The 23,946-nt window shown below is 43.5% G+C and overlaps 1 protein-coding gene across 1 annotated transcript in view; it reads left to right on the forward strand.

Annotated features, from left to right (window-relative positions):
* B3GALT1 (beta-1,3-galactosyltransferase 1) overlaps window positions 1-23,946 on the forward strand; it is a 415,780-nt gene that overhangs the window by 139,381 nt on the left and 252,453 nt on the right. The window contains exon 2 of the mRNA XM_088474894.1: window positions 6,587-6,647. The gene's annotated coding sequence lies outside the window, so the exon portion shown is untranslated. The remainder of the gene's footprint in view (window positions 1-6,586; window positions 6,648-23,946) is intronic.

Here is a 23,946-nt window from a genome sequence, read left to right on the forward strand (position 1 = left end):
GTGCATAACCCTAAACCTAACCCTCCCGCAGCCTATCCCTAACCCTCCTAATAGTGCCTAATCCTAAACCTAACCCTAACCCAAAACTTACTGTGGGGATGTCAGCAGTCGTCATTCTGAGCACCAGCATCCTGACCATCGGGATGCCAACTACATCCCCAGAAAACAATATTACCGACACATTGGGAGACAGGGATTGTGTGGGCTGAACCAATATTCTTAAAATAGATTGTGTTTCGTGGCTCAATGATTCTTTGGCTCCTAGTGAATACTGCTTCATCTAAATAGCTGACTCCACTGTGTGATTTATAAATACATTAACTGGTAGAATACAATACTTTGCCAATAGTTGGTTATTGTGATCTAGAGATGGCCATTGAACAGTTCACAAATCGACGGTCTGCATCAATGGTGCCATGTACTTTCCATCAATGATTTGAACCATTGATAGGTGTCACTTGTGGGACATGTGACAGCAGTGGGCCAATCGGAGAAGGGTGGGACTAAGTGACATGTGATCAGAAGGAGGGGCTAAGTGATGTGCAATGGAAAAAAAACATTGCTGCGTTTCCATGAGACGGAGAAATATCAAGCCTCTGCCATCAATGACAAAACCATTGACCATTGGTAGCAATCCATGAGTGATCGTTAGCCATCAGTGGTCGATGGCCATTTATTTACTGTAGTATGGGGACTTATTGAAGTAATGCTGCTTTCCCTATGACTGCTTCTTCTGATAACTCACATTGCTGAGATTCACCTCACAAATATAATTAGAAAATTGAAACTTAGAATTACAGATGTGTCAACATACATCTAGCCTCCTTGCACATTAAACAGGCCCTATAGTCGCGCCATGCCGTGGCGTGACTTGGTAGTGCTGTGCGACTTTTCGTGCAACTTTTTATTCACAAAGTGATGAATATTGGACGCACAAGCAGCATCTGCTGATTAAAGTGATATGCGGCATGTCTATGTTATGTGTGCAACTGCGGGTGTATCTGCATTCAAAATGCTACGTTACAGTGTCACAGGCACTGGCACTAAAACATAGCATTTTGCATGCAGATACACCGCTGTGCAAATAATATACATTTAAAGGTAAAAAGTTGCACGAAATTACGCTCAGCGCTACTGAGTCACACGGCATTCATGCGCTATGTGTAATATGACTTGTAGTGCACGGAGGATAGATGTATGTGGACGCATCTGTAGGCAGGATCCATCGTAGAGGTCAGCATCAGCTTATGTAGCAAATGTGGTTTGGCAACCCCTTTAGAAGCAGGGAAGCTGTAAATATAGTATTACCAGCACCATGGATCAGAGGAGCTTATTCAGACCCACTCGCTAGATGCGTACGCTCGCTCCCAGTGTATGCAAATTCGGCAAAGTGACAGCATGGCAGGCGATCACACGGCAAAGCATAAGCACGCCAACTATGTATTGGCGTGCGATTGCTTTGTGTATGCAGACGCCCACCAGCCTGTCTTAAGACGCCCACTTGCGCACGTCATCTCCAGGAAGTGTATGTAACCATCGGTACATCGGGTACCATCGGGTGCGATCGCAGCGCTTGAGGCAGACCATACCCTACCGCAAGCACTGCGAGCACTTCAGTGTGAAATACTACCAGGTGATGTGTACTATGACAGTGCCTGTTAATTATGCACGGCCCTGCAACAGCGTTAAGACGCTCAGGCAAGCCTGTGTTTGCTCCTCCACTCCGCCGTTTCCAGTGGCCTGCCCCTGTCACCACCCACAAATGGCTTCTCCTGTCACTCACTCTGCTGGGCAGCCAATGCACAACAAGCAACCGCTTCCCGATCTCTCGCACTGGTTCGTGAACTCCGATGCATATGCATGCGCAGAATGCGACAAACGGCCAGTTCGCTACGAGCGAATGCATCCTAGCGGGCAAGTCTGAATCAGCTCCAGAGTGAGGTTTATACTGTGCATCAGTTTAAAAATAGAAGTTTGAATTGTTAAGCATGTTAACCACATAATGAATGCCGTCCCTATTTGATAAAGTTGCAGCAATTTTGAGTCATAACCGAAGCTCTCAACTACAGTTGTAGGGTGGGATTTGAGTCCTGATTCTGAGTTGCGAGTGAAACAAAAAAGAGCAAATAACTGTGCCATACTGGCAGCCCCCTCCAGGAGCAGGGAGGGTGGGGGCGGATTAAGTGGGCGGAGCGGAGGCGTGCCATCATTGCAGCCCCGCCCCCCACTTTACAATACCAATATTACTGGCATTTGCAAAGCAGGAGGCGAGGCTACGATTATGCGATTCAGTGAGAATTGAGTCATCACCCCCGAACCGCCCACTTTCCCGTGCGGACGCAGAGGGCCGGCGGACAATTCGGGGGACTTGCCTACTCTTGCGGGGTGCCGGGAGCAGCACTGGTTTTCGGGAGGCTCCCGACAGTCCCAGGAGAGTAGGCAACTATGAACTGTACCATGGTAATAACTGTACCATGGTAATAATTGTACCATGGTAATAACTGTACCATGGTAATAACTCTACAATGGTAATAACTGTACCATGGTAATAATTGTACCATGGTAATAACTGTACCATAGTAATAACTGTACCATGGTAATAATTCTACCATAGTAAAACCATGTTGCATAAGGCAATTGAGGTAGATTTAAAATGTGCAGAGAGATTTAGATTTGGGAGGGGTGTGCCCAAACTCAAATCTTACTTGCAGTATAAAACTAAAGCTGCCCAGTATTTTTGGGCTACATGAAAAAGCAACAGATATAGGTGGAATGGCACTAGCAACACATAAGAATCATAAACATGAAATGCATGAATCTTTTATTATAAATATAAATAGGCAATGCTATAGCAAGAAAACTAAATAAAATATAGACATATATAAGTATAAATATAACTATGCATCACTAGTATTCATGGATACAAATGTTATATTGTATCAACTGCCACAAATGTAGCAATAGATTAATTGTATAGAACAAATGAATGTCTGTTCCCAATAAAGGAAAATTATGAAGCTCCAAGGTAGTAAATAGTGTAGATGAAAAAATACAGTTCAAGTCTCAATATAGGAGCCGCCAGTGGGAGACGGATTGAAGTAAGGGTACCCTTATTAAAATGACAGTAATTATACAGCCAAATATAGTGTTAGTATAGATGATCAGGTGTATGTAAAAAAGGTCAGTCAGGTAGACACGGTGGTCCAGATAGCATGTGGGCACCCCTGTAAATTAATTACTCATGGATGATAAAGTTGCTCCAGGTAAGGATGCGGTACCGGCCTGATGGTATCCATGCATTTCATGTTTATGATTCTTATGTGTTGCTAGCACCATTCCACCTATATCTGTTGTATTTTTGGGGCACCTTTGTGCTCATTGGGAGTGGCCGCATACTCCCAGGTGGTGGGCAGCTGCTTGCACAATATTGAAGTAACATAATAGCTGGTTCACATTTCCTTTTTGGCGCTTTGTAATTTTCTATACATGAAAAAGCAGCCAGTACAGTATTTACCCTACATGCAAAAACAAAAAAGAAAAATTATTTGCACCTCCTGCAGTGCAACATGGTTTGTCCAGTTGCTCTATTTTGCTTTACTCCCAACTCAGAATCAGTCTGTTGAGGTGTATGGGCCTGATTCAGACATAGGCACAATGGTGATGTTTAAGCAGTCGGGCGATTATCTGTAATCTGCGCATGCGTCTGAGTTGTACTACGAATGCTTCAAGTATCATTTTCGTTGAGGATTTATTTGCAAAGTGATTGACAGGCAGGAACCATTTGTGGGCGGCAATGGGGGGTGGTGCCTTAGGGGTGTGACACAGGCTGCAACTGGGGTCCCGTACACAGTAAAAATGGCTCTGGTGTGAAAGTAATTAAGGGGTTCTCTTAATTGTTCACACACATCCTGGATTACAACATATTTATTTTAAATTTAGCAAGAATTTTAAGAATTTAATTTTAACTTTATTTTACAGTATGGTAAACATATGCATACAATAAAATGCCAAATCCATTTAAAATTGCTCCTCAATGTACAACTAATAGTGAGTGTCAACATAATATATCAGTGTTACACAAATTCAAAGTGTGATCACAGATTCTGCAAATATAATTGTGAAAATAAATTAGCTACCACCTTGTGAAAATAAATTAGCCTTGTAGGTGAGATAAATAGTCATAATTCTGTAGGTGTAGTTTATTTTTAATGAACCTGTGACCAACATTTCACACATACATGAGAGCACGTAAACATGCACAAGCGTAGTTCACACATATGTGAATGACAGCATTAGCATAGCATAACCCATTTAGGAGAAGAGCACTTAATAGGCCACATTTGGTAACATTGTACTAAACCATGTCAATCAATCAGATATTGTTGTCGTTAGAGCTCATGTAGCTGCACACCTTTTTTTTTTCTATTGAACTGCAGCTACCAACGAGCAAATAGCTTGTGTCTGCTAATGCAAATAGGACAATAAAAGCAACATTCTGATTGGTTCCTTGGCTCAATGCAAATGTTAAACCTTAATGCTACAGGTAATAAAACTTGCAAAGATAAATTTAGCTTTTTAATTTATTAAAACTACCTAAGGAACCTTGATTTAAAACACTGACTAAATCGTATACTGCCGCTCATTCAATGTTCTCATTTCCCTTGTGATGCACCCACAATAGCGGTTGCAGTGGCGTATGTATAATGGGTGCAGTGTGTGCGGGGCACATGGGCCCCCCCGGATCCAGGGGGGCCCCGCACTGCACACACTGCACCCATATTATTTTAGACTTACCTGTCCGTGGTCCCACGTCGGGTGTCTTCGTTGCTCAGAACACCGGAAAATGGCCGCAGCGGCCATTTTCCCGGTGTTCTGTGCATGTGCAGTAGACTCCAGGCAATAGAGTGTGCCCAGACTCTACTGCTTATGCACAGAACGCTGGAAAAATGGCCACCACGCCCTTTTTCCGGCGTTCTGTGCATGCGCAGTAGACTCCGGACACACTCTAGTGCCCGGAGTCTACTAAGGCTCCGGTGGCTCAGTCGACTGCCGGCCACCGGGGAGAGAGGAGGGGGCCCCGCACAGGTAGTGCACACTGGCCCCCTCCTCTCTTAAGACGCCCCTGAGCGGTTGGCTGCTGACATGGCAGGTCAGCAGCTATTCTTCCATGTTGGTGTAGTCTACAGAGTGGGTTGCTGGGCTGTGATTACACTACAGCATCTTTCGCCTGAACACAGCCATTTAAGGAATGTTGTTTACCCTCCCTGACACAAATCAGTTGTACAGGTAGCTTGCTGGAGAGCTAGTCCCAAAGACACACAGTCCTGCTTACTAGTTTAGCCATTGGGCGTAATTCAATTGTTTTCGCGGCCCACATCTCCCGTCTAAAGTGACAGGAGTTCGCAGGCCGCTATGCAATTGTTCCAGATTTTCTTGCTGATCGCGTCCAGCACTTTGGTCGGGTTTAGCTGCTTTACGCGGCTAAACCCGACCACTTTGGGCGCCCAGTGATGTTTGGGCGCCCAAATATGTCACTTTTCGCACATTTCAGCTCTCACCCCCCTGGGGCTGCGAGCTGAAATGTAGCGCTCGCAGCTGCTCGTGCCCGACAGGAGCAAGAATTGAATAGCTCCGTCGGGCGCGATGGGGGCAGGAATCAATTGAATTTCGCCCAGTGTGTTGTAACTCATTTGTGTTCGACAAGCTCCACTACAGCAGTCCTCTCCAAATGTATATGGAGGCACCCATAACTTGCACAAAGGCAGGGTCTTAGGGCAGAGGCACTTTAGGAGAGGAGGGGGCCCGTGTGCAGCCTCCGATCGGGCCCCCTCCTCTCCGGCGGTGCAGTAGACTCTGGCAATGGCATTGTGCTAGAGTCTACTGTGCATGCGCAGGTCTTCAGGAACATTGTGCCCGCACCGCGTTCCCGGTACATCTCTACTGCACATGCGCGAATCTCCGTAAAAATTACCGCAGTGGCCATTTTCCTTGTGCTTTCTTTAGCTCTGCAGCCAGCGCCAGGCCGACGGAGAGGTAAATATATTTTAAATGGGTGCAGTGTGTGGGCCCCCTGGACCAAGGGGCCCATGTGCACCGCACACCTTGCATCCAATACAGATAGCCCCTGTCTTAGGGGTATATTACTAAAGTGATTTATAGAAGTAGAGATGTTGCCCACAGCAACCAATCAGAGTCTACTTAACATCTATTTAGCACCTACTAGAAGATAATAGCTAGAATCTGATCGGTTGCTATGGGCAACATCTCCACTTCTAAAAATCTGCACTTTAGTACAGTAAATATATCCCTAGAGTAGAAACTTACACCAGTGTTCTGGTCTATATGTCTATGATATATCATGCATACCAGATTAAGACCCCAGAAAGCCTTGTTTTCTAGGTACACTAGATTCAGTAAGGCTAATGTGCCAATGTTTTACTCTGTACATTGCAAATAAATAAAAAAATTAATTGCTCAATGCAGTTGATTGTTGAAATATAATTTTGTTTGCATTTTTTTCCTAAAAATGTAAGCTGTAAATTTTGTTTTGTATGGTAATGGTATTTTTGTTTCTGTTTGCATACAGTTTAACTGCTGGATCGAAGTTGGCAGATGGAAAGCCCAGAATAATGGTAGCAGGATCTCAGGTACAGTACATCACTCAAATCTTACAGATCACTTAACCTGTCTGCGACTATTGTTACACAGAAGATCTCACCATACAAATATTTGTTTACATTGTAGGGTTGATTGATACTGTGTTTATTACATACTTAGTAACATGTTCTGTCATTTTAATCTCAGTGTATATCATGCAATCTATCTGGCCTAACATAATATTGTGCTCTCCTAGTTGCACTCTGCTTTTATATCTACTGTAGGTTTCTGTATGCTGTGGAAAGGTCACGCTGAATTTATACTCTGAGTAATGGGAATGCCTGTGACATAATCGCAGTTTCAGTGTAACGAGGCACTAGGCAAAGTACAAGAGATTACAATCCATTTAAGAACAATGGCCTTTTTCACATACTTGGAACTTAAAGGAAAGAGAAGAATAAAAAAAAAAAAATTTTGTGTATGAAACAGTAAATGTACCAGAAATAGACACAAGGGGGTAAATTTACTAAGATGGGAGTTCTATTAAGAAGTGATGTTGCCCATAGCAACCAATCAGATTCCTGGTATTATCTTCTAGAAGGTGTTAGATAAATGAGAAGTAGAATCTGATTGGTTGCTATGGGCAACATCACTGCTTAAATAGAACTCCCATCTTAGTAAATTTACCCCTAGCTATGTGCAAAGAAATGTTTTCCTTGTTTCTTTATATACAGTAGATGGTAATTTATATAAGTTCCTGCTTAAATGTTTTTAAGCGGGAATTTATGTAAATCATCATCTACAGTGCATAAAATATAATTTAACATATGTCACACATACACAAATGCAAAAATGGGGAGAACATAGATGCTTGGACATTCTTGGTTAAACTGTACCATACAGTACATATAATTAAGATTGCAAGCTCTTGGAACAGGGTTCTCATTAATATTACATCATGTTAATGTAAATGTAAAAGTTTTGCAATTGTTATAATACCCTTTAGTGTATATTACATATTCCGTACTGTGTTGCCCTAAATGTTGATATTTTATAAATAATTATTATTATAGTTTTGTGGGCTAAACCATTGTAATGAAAATACAGAAAATCAATTTATTTTGAGACAATATCATTGGGGAGATGTGTCAGGCCGAGGACAGGTGGAGAAGTTACGCATGGCAACCAATCAGCTTTTAGCTATCATTTTATAGAAGTCACTTCATAAATGATAGCTAAAAGCTGTTTGGCTGTTATGTGCTTCTTATTTACTTGCCCTCTTTTTAATGTTTGATACATCTTCCCTCAAAGTTGTTCGAAAGAAGTACCACCCACAGCTTGTGCGAGCGGCCTGGAGTCCGTCGTGATTATCACGACCATCGGGCTTGCGACGAGACCCCATGGTAGGGTCTCGGCTCCCGCAAGCCCCGAGTGGACTTCCTGCTCTAATAGAGCAGGAAGTCCACTACTGACATCACAAGTGATGTCAGTAGGTCGCCCTCAAACGGCTCGCGTTCCTTTGGGAACGCCTGCATTTGCCCATCCACCCCCCTACCCACCTACAAAACGGGGCGAGCTGTCACTCACCATCGACAGCCGCCCCGTCTTGGAGCGAGACCCGCAGCGACTGAAGCTCAGTCGCACGTCACGGCTCGCGCATGCACACGCCGGAGGCGGCGCATGCGCAGTGGGGGACCATCGACCCGTTTGCAAGCGGGTCTGAATCAGGCCCTAAATGTTCACATTAAGATAATCTTCTGTACTAAGGGCAACAGATACACATTTTGCAGGATATATGGATCCATGAATTACAACTTAACTATTTTAAATGAACTTTTTCTATCATTCAAATGTCTACTGGTCTCTATACTGTGGGCCTGATTCAGAGATGTACGCAATGCTGATATTTACGCAGATTGAGCGATTTTTAGTCATTACGCATGCGTAAAATCCGCACTGTACAGCGATTGGTTTGTGATTACGCTTGCACAGAGCACCGGTCAGACTTCACTCAGAAGCTTCGTGACTGTCAGATGGATATGAGAAGGCAGCAGTGGGTGTCCCTATGCGCGGGTAAGCTTTGGAAAACATATTTTCGCTAATGTGATTCGTAAGAGATCGCAGTTGCGATTGCATTAGCGTACATCTTAGAATCAGGCCCTTTATTTTCTATTCACTGAAATTCTGCGTCATAGATTAAACCCACTGTCTTCAACCAGATGTTACCCTTTGTTCATTAGTTTTACCTCTTTTTGTATCCATCTTTTCTGTAGTCTGTATATGATATCAGAAAGTTAAAAAATATTGTAAAAAAGAAAAACATTACTGACTACTGCAGTATTATCTTATATTAAGAATGAGTCTTTGAGAATCCATGTAACCTTGTAGGAGGCTTGTCACAAAAGTATTGCATAGAGTAAAAAGCTTTTGGGGGTTATTGCAAATAGCCCATGCAAACCTGTTTCCATGACAACAGAATACCTTTTCTGATTAGCTGTTTTAAAAATTTATGTTTTAAACTTGAATTCTGAAGCTGCTACTTTCTATGTTAATTACGAAGTTCACAGTAAGGACAAACATTTGTTATGGCAGCATTAAGTTGGGAAGAGGAGATGTACTATAAAATGATTATACTATGGTATGCAAAGACGAAATTAAGGTTAGAAGACAGGAGATCAGACCAGGGAACTCTGGAGCAGTCAGGAAACTGGAAGTTGAACCAGGTAGCAAGGAAGGATAATGCCAAAATTGTAGAGGAGCTAAGGTGGGGTTCCACCATAAATTGTACACTCAGACCAAGAGACTTGTAATTATACTTTATTTTATATAAAACACTATTTCCAGTGTAAATTTGCAATAAAATATGAAAGATAAGTAAATGCAAGTGTCAGTAGCCCTGAGCAGAATATATATGTGAAGAACCATACATCATGGTGCCCGTTGGCTGAATGTCCAGATCTGAATCTATGTCCAATTACTGGCCACACACATATGTAAGACTGATAGATCCTGGTCTCAGGTGATGAGGTCAAATGATCTGTTGTCAGTAGGCCCCATTAGTGCATGTGACATACATAACAATCAACTCACTGGGCCGAATGCATTACAGGACGAATGATTAAAATATGCATTTTACACATTCTCAGAGGTCAGTAGAGACGCAAACATATTTGTTCTAAATGGTCGGTTAAATGGCCACATATGTTTCCATCAAGTTGTAACAATCTCAATGATAGCAATAAAAGTTAATACATTCAGGTGTATATTGCTTTAATAATGCTAATATTATATTTGTTTGTACTAAGAGTTGAAGTCTTAAATTTGAGAATAAAATGGTAGTTAAGGTTTTCCGGCATTGCCTAAAGGGGCTCTCTGTCTCCTCCACCTGAGAACTACTGTCCATAATCACTTTACCATACAGGCATCAGACAGGTCAGGGTCCCTCCTCAGGAACCCAGGGTAAAAGGGGTTACCTGAAATTATTGTTGGTGTTAGCAAGGTGTTCCATATCTGAAAGGCAGAAGTAATCTGATTGGACCGCTTCAGTTTGAGCTTCTGCTCATTAGCACTGTCTCATTACAAATAACAGATTATACATGCATGCCAGATACAGAAAGAGATATAAGGTTTACCCACACGGCTGACTTCAACAGTCACTATTTAAAGTAGTAGTGGGGATCCCAGTGGAGGGACCTCCATTTAACTGCTTTATGTGGGGGAATCATGCCATGAGTTTCTCATTTAAGTGTACAGTAGGCAATAAATAGGAGTCTCTTCTTCAGTAGGACCTCACTTGGGAAGCTCTGAACCGTAAGTATTCCAGTAATATCTAGTGATAGAAGAGTGACATCCGAATGCCATCAGTGAATGCTGCCAACATATAAATCAATGAAGCTTACAGGAACAACGAATAAGTAATGCCCCATAAATAACCCCCAAAAAATCAATCTAAAAATGAAATATGTAGGGACATACAGTATTTAATTTTGAGATAAGATTGGTGACTGCAAACTAATGAGTGAAGCAGGAGAAGAGAAGGAGAATATTTATATCTCTAGCTCTCCATAGACAGACAGACGGAGAGATAGATAGATAGATAGATAGATAGACAGACAGACAGACAGACAGACAGACAGACAGACAGACAGACAGATAGACACGACAGATTGTAAGTTAAGTTGTGTGCTTGCAGATTAGCATAGTGTGCAGTTAGTGGTTAGAAAGCTTTTGCTGCTGAAATTGCTGAGTTGTTAAAATGTTTGTAAGAATGTTCTCTAAAGTCATCAACTTTAAATTATTTACCATGGTGACAAAGGCATAGCTTCATTATCCAATCTGAATGGTTAGAATTGCAATACTTTCTTAAAAATTCTATAAAAGCATGATAGAAATTAGTGTTCACAGCAGACCGGGGATAGGGCAGGGTGCTGAGGCGTGGGTAGAGCGCTCTCAAAAAGGGAGCATGGCCAGACAGCAATGGGTGACAGCAGTGGGTGATAGGGAGAGAATGACAGCAATGGGTGACAGGGAGAGGGTGACAGCAGTGGGTGACAGGGAGAGAATGACAGCAGTGGGTGACAGGGAGAGGGTGATAGGGAGAGGGTTACAACCAGTGGATGACAAATATACAGTAGTAGTCCCCCCGGCTGAGCCTGGATATTGAATCTGGATTGGGGGGGAGTAAATATAGGTTAATTACAATCATATGTAATGTAACTGTACCAGCGTCTGGTTATTATTGCTTGCTCAGCTGAGCTCACACTCACAGTTTATCACCTGTGCTGTGTGACTATTCTCTGCACTCTCTGCTGCTATCTGTATGACCGGAGACAGGGGGCCGGGGCTGTACTGTTCTGACTGACAGCTGAGCTGTAGTAGCTCAGGCAGTCAGTGAGGCGGAAAAGACAGCCCACGCTCCTCCTCCACCAATCCCGTCCAGAGCACAAGGGACTAGCATCACTGTAGTGTGTATAGTACAGTGAGTGAGTGACAGGAGAAGTTGAATGTTTATAAGCAGCCAGCCCAGCGGCCACTGTAGGGACCACCAGGTCCGATGGCGCCCCCCTCTCCTTAGCTTGACTGCCGTGGTACCCAGGAAACGTGCTCCGCTTGCCCCGCCCTAGAAATGCCCCTGATTAGAATGTAATTATGTATTATGGCAGAACTTTCATACAATTTTAAAAATGTCACTTGGTGACTGATAAATATCTAGTATATTGGAACATTACAATTCAATGATTATGTTAATTTTACATCTAAGGTGAATTTCTCATTCTATCGTATGGCTGATTTAGTTTCTCTCACTCATATAATGAAATGGAAATGTGTACAGGCAGTTTTTATACCCATGCTTATTAAGCACTGGGCACTGTGGACTTCATTTAAGACTCACACCTCAAACATAGTCTTAACTTAATTGTGTGTAGTATTGGCACAATTATATGCTAGAGACAGCTGTATAGATACATACCTTGTCATTTTCTTGGGTCACGGTTTTAGGTGGCTGCAAGGGGCATCACCTTCCAAAGAAGCTTAATATGAGCATAGTTTGGGTGGATCTGGGTGTGGTTTTTGAGATTTAAATCTTCAGTTATGTCTTATCCCTCACCACAGTCAATTATATCATACCACACAACCAAGGGCGTATCTATAATGGGTGCGTGGGCACCATTTTCCCGGAGACAGCGCAGGCGCCATTTTCCTGGAGATCTGCGCATGCGCAGTTTATTCTAGCACTAAGCCAAAATCTACTGCACCATGGGTGGCTCCTCGTAACCGCAAGAGAGAGCAGGGGGCCCACATTGAGTCTATACACGGGTCCCCTCCTCCTCTCTTAAAACGCCCCTGCACACAACCAATGACACCAGACCCACTTCATGATATGGTCAGAGGTGTCGAGAGGGGGGAAAAGCAGTTACTGATTACCCGGGTATGTTGTGCTGGGCTGCAGTGGGAGACTGCTCGCTACTGCTGAGCAGCTCCAGTCACCTCTCTTCTGCCTGTGGTGGGAAGCGATCACTGAGGCTCACAGCTCCCCCCTCCCCAGCGCCGGATTTTTTCCATTTATTTTTATTTTTGCTATAGGTGCGTGGTCACATCTCCCGCAATTGGTCCACGCCCTTTCACCTGAAGGGATAAATGCATTATAGGATAGACTAAAATTCTGATAGATAGATAGATAGATAGATAGATAGATAGATAGATATGAGATAGATAGATAGATAGATAGATAGATAGATAGATAGATATGAGATAGATAGACAGACAGACAGTTAGATATATAGTTAGATAGATAGATAGATATGAGATAGATAGACAGATAGATAGGTAGATAGATATGAGATAGATAGATAGATAGATAGACAGACAGATAGATAGATAGATATTTTCAAACTGTCAAAAACACTAATTCCATCTGATTTGTGATTCTCATTCCCAGAAATGCCCTTTTTAGTGGTATCCATTTGACATCACTAATAGACACATAGGGCCATATTTAATTAAATGCGAAAAGCCGAGATCCTCGAAAAAGTATAGCCGATTGCGTTTTTTCGCGTGGCAGAAACTTATCTCCGCATTCAATTCCACGCGCTTTTCGTGTACGCGGAAAGTCAATGCAATGTAATAGACGAAAAAGATTTGCCTCTGAATAGCAGGAGAAAAGAAGTGGAAAATGTTTATTTTGGGGTGCAAAGGTGGGGAAACCACTCAGAACCCTCAGCACAGCCCCCCAAAGAACAACTGTGTCACAAAATTCCGGAAAAAAATTAAGAAAAAGCACAAAGTGGAGGGACAACTGCAAAAACTAGCGAAATAAGGTTCTGGGGATGCTCTAAGAAGGGGCCAAGTGTTTTGGGGATTGCAGGTGCTTTTAAGATGGCGGAATTTTACTTTTATTAAAACTCACTTTAGAGACAATAAAATATGCTTGCACCCATTTTCAACTACCCCAAATTTGCCAGGACTACTTATTTTCTCCCAAAAATACAGCTTTATACCATTCTGCACTACTTGTGCAAAAACGCTAATTAGAAACTATTGTACCAACTTAAGTGTCCCAAACAGTTTAATTAGATCTAACCGGGCACTACTACATTGATCACCAATGTTTCTGCATCTTTTTGGGGGGTTCAGGCTGATTTCCCTGATTCTAACACCACTTTCCGCCTGTTATGACTTCGCGGGTCGCCGTTTTCGCATCTTCTGGAATTGAATACGACGAACAGCGGGGACGCGCATGATAAGTTTCTGCATCTAAAAGACGCGATGTAGGCGAAAAGTCCGGCAGGCGGAACTTTATCGTGGACGTTAAACTAATTAAATACCGCCCGTAGATGGTTGTGGCCAGTGACATCTGTGTTTGATGTGTGTTTGGCACCATTATCATGCTGGGTGAGACTAAAAGACTGACTATTTTCTTGTTAAAAAAAAGTCCATGTTGAAAGTTGTTCTTAATTCGCCTTTGTGAATGTAAATGTGACTTATTTCATAAGGGAAATGTTTCTCTGGTCTGGCATTTCCCATTTACGGTTTCACTGAATTAACCTGATCTCAGTGAATTAATGGATGTACAACAAGTCTTTTACATGAAATCTTTAACTGAACCCTAGTTAAAGTGAAACACGGCTAAAAATTAGCATCCCAGACACGCATTCCTCTGGTTAGATGGGATGTGTTAGCATGTTTGTCTATGTACAGATGTGTCCACATACAATTAGCCTCCTTGCGCGTTAAACAGCCCTTCTAGTCGCGCCATGCTGAGACTCAGCAGTGCAGATTGTCATTTTGTGAGACTTTTTCCCTTAAAATGTGTCTTATTCACAAAGCGATGTGAATAGATAGCACAAGCAGCCTCTGCTGATTACAATGTTATGCTGCATGCCTATATTCTGTGTGCCACTGCGGGTGTATCTGCATGCGAAATGTTACGTTATAGTATCACAGCCGCTGACACTGTAATGCAGCATTTGGCACGCAGATACACCCGCAGTCACACACAGAATATAGGCATGCCGCATATCTGTGCTACCGAGTCACACAGCGCTCACTCGTTATGTGTAACGCGACTTGTACGTCACTTAGGATAGGGGTATGTGGGCACATCTGTTTTAGGTTAGCTCCGGTATGTCTGCTACATTTATTATTCTTTTATTTCATACTTCTGAACCAGAATGAACAAAAACTAGACAAGATAGTTAATGTTAAATGGAATAAAACATAAAATATATAGAACATGGTTTTAACACAGCTAGAGGACTCAAAGACATCTAATATGATAGTACTTACTGTATGGTACTATGATCTTACACCCTTGTAGGGACTCATACCTATTCCAGTACCGTTGACCCCTTATATATATTCTATATAGTGTTAAAATAGTCATTTTACATTACATTATCAATTTGTCCGCACATTTTTACTCAAATTGCTAACTTATGTAAATAACATACAGTATATCCATTTTGTGCTATTTTATGGTGGATATTTCAGCCAGCTTTGCATGAAAAGCTGACCTGGAACATCCCCTCATCCCCTGCCCTTCCTTATTCACTAGAATATACTGTACATTGTCAAGTACAGTATTATTATTATTATCCTTTATTTATATGGCGCCACAAGTGTTCCACAGCGCCTTACATAGTACGTAGAACTAATAGGTGAACAAGAAACAAGTAACTTACAGTACATTACAGTGCAGGACAAGGACACGATTTATATACATTGCTGCAATAGCGATTAAACACTCACAATAAGCAGCCGGGAGTTGGTAGTCATGTGTTAGGTGCCCTTATGGGGAGTAAAGAGTAGAAGAAAATGTAAAGAGAAGCACATGAGGGAAGAGGTCCCTGCTCGTGAGAGCTTACATTCTAGAGGGGAGGGGCAGACAGACAGGCGTGACACAGAAGGGGAAGATAGGGAGGTGGGTTAGGATGAGTGCTGGAAGGTCTTGATGAAGTAGTGGGTCTTGAGAGTCCGTTTGAAGATTAGTAGAGGGGTGGAGAGTCTGATGGGGAGAGGGAGAGCATTCCAGTAGTCACAACTATTTGTTAGTTTTCTTATGCAATGGGGAAGATGTCTCATACCTTCTAAAGAGCAACTAATTAGTTATAATGTAATTTCCTACATACACGGTAGAGGATTTATTGACTGTCCTTAATTATTCCTGTAAGTCTCTAACATCAACAATTTATGTGGAGATGTTTTAAAATATTTTTCACAGAGTATATCTGTCTCCGCATAGGAACTTTCTAATGGGACCTTCAATTTCTCATTCCTGTTATAGGTGTGGAGAAAATAATGCTGATTTGTATCATTGTTTTTGGTCGTGCCGAATAATTTGAGGATTTTGGTTACAAATCAAACGATATGCGGAGTCAGCTATACTCAGTTATATCCCTTTCATAGCAGAGTGGGCTATTATTCCTACAGATATGAGGGGTAGTAAGGGGAGTAGAAGGTTGCTCTTAGCAATAAGCGCGGCAGCTCGTAAAACAATATTGCAGGAATGGATCTCGACTTCTTTCTTCCCCATCTTTTGTGTTATTTAAGAAAAATTATTTAACATCTTTCGAATGGACTGGGTGGAGGTAGTTTTAGAGAAGGAAACTAAAGTAGAGACATTTTTTTATATGTGGGAGCGAGTAATATAAATCTCCTTGTCATGCAATTCCTTGTCATGCGACGTCAAATTTTCTATAGTGTGAAAGATACATCTTGGTTTCTACTCCAGACCATCGGAAATGATCCCCCAATTGATATCAATTCTATCACTACCTATTGTGTTTATATAGGATGCAGATGCAAGAGGAGCTGTGGCTCTTCTGGGGGGGGGGAGGATCGGGAGAGAGTTTTTTTTTTCTTCCCTTTTAGTTTATATTTGTTATTGGTTGTATTTGTCAGACGTTGAAAGTCTCAAATATTATTTGGAGTACTGTATTGATTTATAAACAAGATGCATGCTGTGTTTTCACGAAAATTACTATCACAAAATATTTGTCTGAATATTATAGTTCTCTTGTGATTAGGATGTTAATATTTTATGTTCATAATAACAATGTTCTATGTATGTATTGTATTTCGTGTATGTCCATTCATTTGGTGATACTTATTTTGACGTTTTTATTTGTGAATCTGTGCAGTGTCTCAATAAAAATTGTTTGAAAAGTTATAATTTCTTTAGTACAGTCTAAAACCATATATAGAAGCTGATTGGTTGTATGGACAACTTCTCTAGGGGCATATTCATCATAACTAAAAACTTGATGGAGGTAATTAGGTGTAGAACTCGCATGGAGTTCTACCTAATTACCGGAGGAATTCATCATTCCTCCTCTCCATCAGTATCTTTTCCGAAAGCTGTAATTTTTGCTATGAATCAGCGGTTTGGGGATGGCGGACGGATACAGAATTATCGCAGCTGTAATCAGTGCTGCGCATGCGTTGTTACAATCACAAAAGCAGCGCATGCGCAGCACTGATTATAGCTGCGATAATTCTGTATCCGTCCGCCATCCCCAAACCATCCCCCTTTTCCGCTCCCCTCTCCTACCTAGCAACCTGGTACCCCGGTGGACCCCGGACCTGCCGTCTGAAGATTTATTTATTTAAAAATGTTTTTTTTTTTGTTTTTTTTTAAACTTTACTGTGTTCTGTGAACACAGGCCCTGATTCAGAGCTGGACGCTCTGACAGAGCAGTCGCTCTGAATCAGGGCCGTCCCTCCTCCTTTTTGGAGCGGCCTCCTGGCCGCTTGCATAGCTGTGGGTGACCACCCACAGCTATAGCGAGTGCCCAAAATGATGGTTGCGATGGTCAAGACCATCGCGACCATCGGGCTTGCGACGAGACCCTAAGGTAGGGCCTCGTCTGCCGCAAGCCCTGGAGTGCTTTTGGCTCTATCAGAGTGATGTCAGTGGGGCTGGCTCATCACTAGTGATGTCAGTGGGACTGGCCCCAGGGGAACGTCTCCGTCTGGGCAGCCACGCCCCCGGCACGCCCACCAAAGGGGGCGTGCTGTCAATCACCATCGACAGCACGCCCCCTTTGGTGCAAGACCCATAACGACGGCTTGGCCGTCGTTATTCTGGTCTCGCGCACGCGCACGACGGAGCCGCCTCCGTCGTGCACATGCACACTTGGGCAACATCGACCCGCTTGCGAGCGCTCAGCGCTTGTGAGCGGGTCTGAATCAGGCCCTCTGTCTGTATCATAGCAGCAGCCGGAGCCAGAGGAGGGACCAGGGAGCGATGGAGGGAGCCGAGGAGGACCTGCCCAGCTGAAAGCAGGTAAGTATATCCCGCGTATGCCACCTAAGAGTGGCGTATAATAACACAATCAAATTCCGAAAATACATAATTTTCGGAATTGATGAATAGCCTAATTTCTACATCCCCATACTAATGTACTAATGTATGGGGAGTGTGGAAATTAACACAGACGGACTTAACCAGGAGATATCAGTGATATCTCCTGCATTGTGTGTTAATGAATACTAAAATAACAGTAATTAAGGAAAATGTCCTAAAAAAATAGTTATTTTAGTGTTGATGAATAGGCCCATAGTTACAATTATGTTGGTGTAAACGTTTGGTTTGCTAATTGCTGCTACCATCCGCCCCGATCATGAATAAGCCTCCTAAATGTTTATATCAACATAGTTGTAACTAAAGCCGCATACACACTAGACTATAAGTTGGACGATATGAACGCTTACAATATTGTTATCGTTCATCGCTTTCAATATTATCCAGTGTGTATGCAAGACATCGCTAATGATGTGCGCTCCCGTGGATCATTAACGATGTCTTTCATCGCCCGTACTTGAAGGGCAACCTGACGATATTGTCAGATTCTGCAAGTACGGGGATGAGGGAAGGGTGCCGTCACTGAACTATATCGTTAATGATATCGTTCAGTGTGTATGCTCAATATCGTTAACAACATTGAGCCCAGCAGTGCAGGGGAAACACTTAACGATATCACTCATGGAGCATATTGTTAGGTGTGTATGCGGCTTAAGGGAGACCTGTATCAAACCATCTAAAGAGTACAGAAATAATATATTGAGACCAGTTCCTTTAATAAATGGCAGTTCCTTTTGGAAATATTTATGGACCACCCATATGTACAGTATAAGTCCAAAATGGATATCAAAATATGAAGAATTAATTTCCAGAATAGCAGATTGCTGGTACCGGAATAATGGAAAATTTAATCTGTGCAGTCCTCTAGCAAGGAGTACTCGCAGAAGATGCAGGGCTGATGGAAAGAACCACTTGAAAAACGGCAAAGTTGTTATGTTGGGGTATATGGACAGACAGTTGAGCAGAGCCCGGCAGCGGAAGCCCGACAGCGCTGGAAATCCTGATCGTCGCTAAGGTAAGTATATACTAACATAACCCCCTAACCCTAAACCTCCTTAGGGGTGCCTAACCCTAACCTCCCCCCAAGTGCTTAACTCTAATCCCTCCTCTAAGTGCCTAACCCTAACCCCCCCTTTCCCGCTGCCTAAACCTAAGTCCCCCGGTGGGGTGCCTAACCCTAAGTCCCCCCCCCCGGCGGTGCCTAACGCTAACCCTCCCTCCCCCTAGCCTAACCCTAACCTTTCCAGATATAGACGCCCGGCATTTCACCCTCGCCGGGATATGATAGTCGGGAAGCCGGCTGCCGGTATTAAGGCAGCCGGTTTCCCGATTGTATACCGGACATACATAGTCTAGGTGAGATGTGTACTATGCAAAGTATTACTGCTGTGCCACTAGCTAAGTGAAATGCATCAAGCTTATCGTGCCTGACTGACCGAACCCCATATGCTTCTTTACCTTATACCAGAAAAACATTGCAGTTTTTTGAATTCTTCAAATATTGAGATATGTATATATATATATATATATATATATATATATATATATTGCTTTTTGACAGCACCAAAAGGGTCTCAATATATTATTTCTGTTCTCTTTAGATGGTTTCATAAACCTCTCCTTTAGTTACAACTATGTTCATGGAAACATTTAGGGGGCTTATTCATCATTGGGGGGCCAGATGGTTGCAGTGTTGGATACTTAACTGCTGGAGCATTTCAGTATTGCTCCACTGCAGGAACAGCTACAGTACTCTAAAAAGTAGCTGTCCCCACGATCCCTGAAACTGCTACAGACGATCCTGCTGACTGCGCATGTGTGACCTGAGCTCATGCATGTACCCGGCAGCGGGGCATGCAGTGCGATGGCGGTGGAGGGACCAATCGGATCCCTCTTCACAACCCTGGACCACCTTCCCATAGGAAGAAGCGGGGCTCTGGGAGCCAACTTTGGTTCCCGCAAGTAAACTTTGAAACCTTTCAGTTTTCAGACTTTGCTGATTACTATGCAGCCCCATCGGGCCCATAATATTGAGTGGACCCATTACTAACGGTCCATAACAGATAATGAATAGGCCCCTTTATCCTTAGATCTGCATAGAAGTTAAATCTTATCTTTCAAACAAAATGCAGCATAAATATACATAAACTGTTTGCAAGTCTTTGCTTTCTTTAAATTGAGAAAATCTATTTTAAAGTAATATTTTGAGTGAATTTCTCCTTTAAATAAAATGATCACTCCCAACTCAACCTTGGACAAAGGTTCAGATTCTAATGACTATTACAGTAATTACGTATACAAAGGTGTGATTGGAACGGTAATATTCTTCTGTATGGCATCCATCAGTGTAAAACTATAGAAGAGCTGGCAATGCTTACAAAAGAACAATGTGTTCATGCTCACTAATTGGACTTTTCTACAAGCCCTGACATTTGTCAGATTTAGATTTATGGGTCAGGGTGTAGCATTGTTACAGTTCTGTGACTGCTGGTTTTATTTGTATGGGAACCCTTTTTACAGATCAATATATTAAATAGATGTTTTCTAACTTGCTGGTCAGTGTGGCACTAGATGCTTTAAAGAAAACTTTAAATATTAGTAAATAAAGGGCCTGATTCAGACCCACTCGCAAGCGGCTGTCCGCTCGCAAGTGGGTCGATGTTGTGCTCTGCGCATGCGCACGACGGCGGGAGCTCCGTCGTGCGCATGCGCCAGACACGACGAGCGAAGGACTTTCCTTCGCTCGTTGTGTCTGATCAAAGGGGGCGTGCTGTCGATGTTGATTGACAGCACGCCCCCTTTGGTGGGCGTGCCGGGGGCGTTCCTCCCTGACGGGGGCGTTCCCAAGGGAACGCCTACCGTCAGAAGCCGGCCCACTGACATCACTAGTGATGTCAGTGTGAGTGATTTTGGCTCTGATAGAGCCAAAATCACTCCGGGCCTTGCGGTTGAAAAACTCAACCACAGGTTCCGGCTCGCAGTGGCGATGGTCGCGATGGTCAAGACCATCGCGGCCATCAAACTGCACGCTCGTATAGGCTGTGGGTGGTGACCCACAGCTATACGAGCGTCCAGGAGGACGCTCCATAATTATGGAGGGCGGCCCTCATTCAGAGCGTGCGCTCTGCTCAGAGCGTACGGCTCTGAATGAGGGCCAAAGTTATTCTGATTTCCCTTTATCTTAATGTTATTGGACTGAGTAAGTGTTTTTTTAGGCTGGGGTATATGGGCATACATAGTCTAGGTGAGTTGTGTACTATGCAAAGTATTACTGCTGTGCCATTGTTTTCACTAAGGTGGCACTAAATCCATAATTTAAGCATAAGCATAGGGATGAGTCCTATTCCAAATTATTCTACCAAATACCAGACCTTTAAAATAAATCTGGAAGGAATAAGGCTGGGTACACACTAGAAGATATGTCGTCCGATCTGGCGGATCGGACCAACATATTGGGCACATCGTCTAGTGTGTACCCACCATGTAGCTGATGATGCGCGCTCCCGCTGGTCGTCATCCTTGGTCGGCCCTACATGCAGCGCCGATGGGGGATGCAGTTCGACAGCATGGCCCCTGCCGTCGCTCCGTCGCTGCCCGGATCAGCAAGTGTATTTGCACTTGCCGATGCCGGGTCCTGTCACTGCCGATGTTGCGCATGGTACACATCGTCTAAGATTAAATATAAATTATATGTTATATTTTAAATAGGGCTGCTAACTGTACAGTGCCTTCCACCCTCATACAGATTTGGATTTGTAATGCTGGGTACACACTGGGTGATATATTGGTCGAGCAATTGATCGGTCAATATATGTACGACGTCGTTCACTGACACATCGCGTCAGCTGTGCTGCACAGCCGATGACAGATATATCCGCAGATATATCTGCTCATCTTACTGTGTGTACGGGCGGTCAGCCAGCCTTGTACACTTGCTGAAGAGGCCGCACGGAGGGGGCATGACGCGACCCCCGGCCAGCAGGACCCACAGCCAGATGACAGATGATGGTTGATCAGTGTGTGAACAACCATCATCTGCAGATATATCTGTTCGGTGTGTACCCAGCTTAAGTGTATTCAGAATAAAGTAGGCGGTTACTGATGTTCTTTATTTGAATTGCTCCTCAATTGTAGGAGGCAGGGGCTGCGCTAAAGTGACCTTGATCCCTGACTGCTGTACTAGCTGGAATCATTGCCCACTCATGTGTCAAGTATTGACTAAGTGCATAAAGTTATAATAACAAATTGCAGTTGAGTATACAAAGAGCTCCTTCTGATTTTAGATGACTGTCTTGTACCAAGGGAAGGCATACTTACCTACTTTACAAGTACTGCTGACCGCTTCAGGGGATCTGCCTACTCTTCCGGGGGTGCGGGGGGCTACTTGAAAAATCGTGACCATTCCGCAGGAATGATGACAGCTACTGGATATATTTATTTATTACCAGTTATTTATATAGCGCGGCCATTTTCCGCAGCGCTTTACAGAGCATATCTGACCATTCACATCAGTCCCTGCCCCAGTGGAGCTTACAATCTATATTCCCTACCACATGCACAGACACAGACACACATAGGGTTCATTTTTTTTTGTTGGGGGCCAATTAACCTACCAGTATATGTTTGGCATGTGGGAGGAAACCGCAGTACCCGGAGGAGACCCACGCAAGCACAGGGAGAATATACAAACTCCAGACAGTTGGGGCCACAGTGGGAATTGAACCCACGACCTCAGTGCTGTGAGGCAGTAATGCCAACCGTTTTACACCGTCTGTGCTCCCGATATATAGGGGCAGTGCGACTGCATAGATGTGAACATCTTGGAATTCTGGGTAAAAATGTGCATTTATTTTCAAGCAAGCAATGCGGACATAGGTGTGGTCAACTTTCATGTTGTGTTTGGGGCAAAAAGGAGGACTACTTGTGCTTTCAGGTTATATCTATTTTTGTAGGGTATGCTGGAGAACAATAGTGACCAATTTGTGTGCACATTCTAAATGTGGTAAAAATTTGATATTTTATTCAAAAGGGAGATTTTACTTCTAACTATGGGCCTGATTCATCAAGGATCGCAAGTGCTAAGACGCACACAGTCGGACGATTTTCGCGATCTGCACATGCGCATGCATCGTGAACTAGCCACTGCAATCGGGAATGAGAGCGCAGTGTGTACGCAGACCCATGGCAGAGTGATTGACAGGAAGTGCCATCTGTGGGTGGTGACAGGGGGGTGGTTGGGCGAACGCAGGTGTGCCAATGCGTTGGGACGGTGTTGCAGGGGCGTGCATAAATTATCCACTGCAATACCATCAGCAGCCTGAGGCCTTATAGCATGCGCTGAAGTAAGCAATTGCTGAGTGAGGTCTGACCTGCCTTAACCATCCGATGTTACTTGATGTTACCGATTGTTTTTATGTTGCCAAAGTATACGGATGTGAGTAAGGGGAAGTGGGCATCCTTATGTTAGGCTGCGATCCCAATGTGATTGCAAACATTTACATATCCCCGGTTCGTGTATATATAGAATGCAGTCAGGAAGCCGACGGTCGAAATGCCGACCGCCGGCTTCCCGACTGTCAAATTCCGGCAGGTCTAATGACAGGCATCGAATTCCCGATGCCCGGCATACCGAACGAAGGTAAGTCAGGCGCGGACAGCCCTGTGGGGTGGGGGGGGCGATATATGCTGAATATGCACAATACACAAATCTGTACCTATGGGTCTAATCATCATCACTTAATTTCTACAAAAGCAGGTGAAAAATGAACATTTTTGGATCCCTCTGCCCATGTCCTGCTCCTTCCGCCGAACGCTGGGGCTATTGTGCAGGCTCACAAGTGTCACTGCTCCGAAAGGAAGCAGTGAAGCGCCTAGGGAAACAGCTTATTTTCAGATCAGCTGTATCCGCGCCGGAGCAATGATGAATTGCTCCGGTGCTCGCGTCGAGTTAGTATGTTAATTATCGGGGTACGTCTGGACCCTGATAA

Source organism: Taudactylus pleione, unplaced genomic scaffold, assembly GCF_031769625.1.
Source record: "Taudactylus pleione unplaced genomic scaffold, aTauple2 ptg000156l, whole genome shotgun sequence".
In the NCBI taxonomy this organism is placed as follows: domain Eukaryota; kingdom Metazoa; phylum Chordata; class Amphibia; order Anura; family Myobatrachidae; genus Taudactylus; species Taudactylus pleione.